Raw genomic sequence first — 4,294 nt, 5'->3', positions numbered from 1 at the left:
TCTCTTGCAATCAATTACGGCTTCTACAACTCAATCATATCTAGTCAAACTTGATTCTTGTAGTTTGGTTAAATACATTCAAACTTGGATCTTGTAGTTAGGTAAACTAATATCAAACTCAGCTCTTGTATTTTAGTCAACTATCGTCAAACTCGACTCTTGCAGATTAGTCATAGTCAAGTCAATTCGTCCTCCTTTTTTCATACATATTGTTGGTCTAAAAGAGAGAGAATGTGATGAATGAATAATAAAAATTAATGTCACATCATGTATATATACGAGTCGAATGGGTTGAATTTTGACTAAGGGACACATTCATGATGGGGAAAACTTGTCATTTTTTAGCCTAAATGATGCCTAAAAAATAAAAATTTTACTTTAATTTCACAATCTTCTAGGTCATCTTAGGAAACCTCTTGGTATGCGAGAATACCTCCTGATGCTACATAAAAAAAACCAATAGTATATAGGGCTACCACTCTTGGTATAGTCTAAAATAAAATAATCGAAACAGTATCGTGGATGATTTGGTGGGAGCACGGGATAAGAATGGAATTTTTGAGGAAGATAGAAAGAATTGCATGCAAATAAAGTGTGTACTTACAATACCCTAGCATGTGCTTACAATACCCCACCTATCTTTGGTATTTAGAAAAAATTAATGGTAAGCAATTTCATTCTCGACCAATACTATCTAACAACACTTAGCAAAATAATATTCTTCACTACAATTAAATTGTGTAGAAAAAATGTATCTTGAAACGTGAAAATATCCCAAACATTCATGGTTCATTCCTACGAATGTTTTCTTAAGCACAATAGTCAGCTCACTCATTTTCTTTACTGTGGCACTATTAATTCAGCCACAAAAGGATTGCTTCAAATTCACAATCATTCAAATTGGAATTGGGAACATTGGGAATGTGCCCCTTGTATTGGTTAGTGTAGTGTGCGAAGATAATATAATCCTTTTTGTGACTATGAAATATGAAATCAAATGGGAAATGTGTATATATCCTTTGGTCAATGGGTTGGTGTGATGATTATATACACCTATGTATTCCATATGCTTACACCTCCTCTAGAAAGCAACATGAAGGGAAGCCTTGAATCTAAAGTTGATGTGAACAAGATTGATATAGACACTTTTGACTCTACAAGGGTCTCTTACTTACAGTTGAGGAAGGGATTGTTGACAATACTTAAAACTAGTGGATTGGCACTCAAAGGAAATGAAGGCCATATAAGATCAAGCATATTTTATTTTGAAATTCTTGAAAATAAATAGCATACTTCAACAACTAACAATAGCTTCAACCCTTGCAATTGTCATTGGTATTATTCCATTTTTTGAAGCAAGTAATCTAGAAAGATGATGCTCTTTTCTTTTCTCTTTGTTACTTGCAATTGCATCCTCTTTGGGTTGTTATGGTTCCATGCATGATGTTGGCTCTACGTGGCAACTACATTGCAGGTCTAGGTAATTTGAAGCATGAGTTGTGGAAAACTACAGCCATTACAATTGCTTGATTATTATTAGTGCCTCTAGTTGGTCTTGGAATTGTCACTTTAACAAATAAATTAGGCTTCCTACCCACTAATGACAAAATGTTATGATTTGTTTTGCTACTATAGCACACAATTCCCACATATATTCTTGCAAGGGCAGTTAGGTTTATTTATCTTTCAAATGCAATAGATACAAGCACAAATTTCTGAAATACTGATAATTACTTCTAATGATATAGATCTTCTTTTAGTAATTCCAATTTACCATTAATCAATTAGACTTCAGAAATTCAACCATAAAATCACAAGGACAATAGAGATCACAATTCTGAAAAAGAGCACAAGATTTTCCCTGGAAAAACCAACTTTGGGTGAAAACCCAACAACCTTTTCCTTAGAGAAATTTTCTAGTTCAACAAGAGATACATCTGATGTTGCTAGTCAAATACGACATCAAACTAATCAATAAGCTATGGTCAAACCTGGCCAAGAAGCCCTCTATTCAAGTCAATTAAAGTCAAACTTTGTCCCTCTCTAATATGCCCTAGGCCAAATTTTGGCCTCCCAGAATATGGCCAAAATTCTACCTGCCTAGAATTTTGGCCTACCTAGAAACTGTTGCCTAGAAAATCACACATGTGTGGTCAAGAGAGAAAGAGATAGAAGCTAGAGATAAATTTGTCCTTTATATTCTTCTTCTTCCTTCTTATCCTTATCTTGGATGCTCATAAACAGTCTTTCTTGTGTGAGATTGGACAATTCCTTTGTGGAGGATGTTGAATTCCTTTTGTTTTGTCTTCATGAATGGGTGTCTCTTCACTCGAGCCGAGTTGACTAGTTTGGAGCCAAAAATTCAAAATTAAAATTTCAAAATTTTTGATTTTAAATCCAACATGAATAACATTTCTAATAATAATACTCTCAAGGGATAATCAATGAAAATGACATGAACATTCCTCGCAAATTCATTATATATTATAAGGGAAAAAACATAAATTATGAAGACCGGCCATAGATACAAAATTCAACACTCGCTCTTAGTAGAGAGGTATTTATAATGACTAGACAGGTGTTCTTCATGTTGACAAATTTCTCTAAGAAAAGATTATAACAAATCATCACCATAATCGGGTCAAAATTGTGACACAAGTAAACCAATAGCATCAACCAATTACCATAATCGGGTGAAGCAATTTTGACGCGTGATAAATCAATAACATCAACAAGTTACCATAATTCAGGTCAATACCTCAGACCTATGGTATATGGTCACCATAATTCAGGTTAGTACTTCAGACACATGGTATATCATTTAGCAGTAACTAGTCACCATAATTTAGGTCAGTACTTGACACATGGCATCTAGACTAGTCTTGCTTCACCATCATTCGGGTCAATATCTCTAACATATGGTGAATTACCAAAGGCCACACTTTATCAAAGTAATTTATGACTTGATGCTCTAGGACCATTCTTCCTAATTCAGGTCATACATGACATGGGAAGAATGTTAGTCCTCTGTTGGACCATTCTCCCTAATTCGGTTCAATATACTTTAAACAGGGAGAACGTTAGTACATGATGTTATCTTATCAGTGCTCCCTCTCAATGAGAGAGGAATTATCAACAAGTCTAAGCTTGTATCTGATGTATAAAACCTTCGCTTAGGACAGAGGGCTTATAACAATATCAGCAATTTTCTTATCAGTAGAGACATATTGGAGCTTCACTGCTCCTTTCTGCACCATGTCATGGATAAAGTCGTACTTGATATTGATGTGCTTTAATCTGTCATGGAAAATTGGATCCTCTATTGTTGAACTTTGTAACTATGGTTAGTCTTCATAATGTATATTTGGTCACTTGATGTATTTATATTGATTATTGTAAAGCATATTTAAATTCTAGATTCAAAAGAATAATACATTTTGAGTCAAAAAAAAGAAATTGTGGCTTTTAAAAGAAGAACATTTGAATTTGGAAATTAAAATTTTTGGCTCCAATTTTGTCAAGTCGGACTCCCTCCAAGTCAAGCTGGCCCAGGGCAAAGGACACACCCATTTGACCCAGAAGATCATTATGTAAAGGCATCTCAACCTCATTCTCACACCACCAATTCGCACTTCCTCGAGAAGACATTTTATGGGCATCTTAGTGAAGATCAAGAAGGACAAGGAGGATGAAAAAGAAGATGAATTGCATCTCTTTCTCCAAGTATCTCAAGCTCACATATGTGGATAGTTTCTCTCTCTTTTGGTTCACATATTTTCTGGGAAGTTTTGGTGTAGGGAGTTGAAATTTTGGGCAATTTCAAGGGCAAAAATTCTAGGTTTACTAACAATTGCAAGGTTACATCCCTATAATACTAGTGATTCCCCCATTACTATTGCCATTGCATCCCTTATTGTTATTATTGTTCCCCTATTGTCCCCATATTATTATTAGTGTGCCCCATAGAAACCCACTACTATTATTATTGTGCCCTTATGTTATTACTGTTATGTCGGCTTGATTATATTATGACCCCTTAGACTCCTATATAGAAGGGAGGTTTAGTCATTTGTATCATCCAATAATTGTTCATTTGTGTAATGTAAAGGAGGTTGCCCCCTCGAAGAAGCTGAATTCTAAGGCGTTGATCTATCTTTTCTATATTTTTGTGAGTTGGTTTCCTAACATTTGGTATTAGAGCTTTGAATTTTAGGTTTTCACTACTCCAAACAAGTCATCGTGGAATTTTCGCTACAATTTTTTTTCTGCGACATTGCAGAAGCTAAGAAAAAAC

The 4,294-nt window shown here is 34.7% G+C and overlaps 1 pseudogene; it reads left to right on the top strand.

Annotated features, from left to right (window-relative positions):
- The first annotated feature begins 1,093 nt into the window (after positions 1-1,093).
- LOC149169459 (protein PIN-LIKES 6-like) lies at positions 1,094-1,719 on the top strand (annotated as a pseudogene).
- The last annotated feature ends 2,575 nt before the right edge of the window (positions 1,720-4,294 follow it).

The sequence above is a fragment of the Pinus tabuliformis genome, chromosome 4_2, assembly GCF_031772625.1.
Source record: "Pinus tabuliformis cultivar Carrire ecotype Pingquan chromosome 4_2, CPIR1, whole genome shotgun sequence".
NCBI classification, from domain to species: Eukaryota; Viridiplantae; Streptophyta; class Pinopsida; order Pinales; family Pinaceae; genus Pinus; species Pinus tabuliformis.
This window is presented reverse-complemented; position numbering and strand designations above follow the sequence as displayed.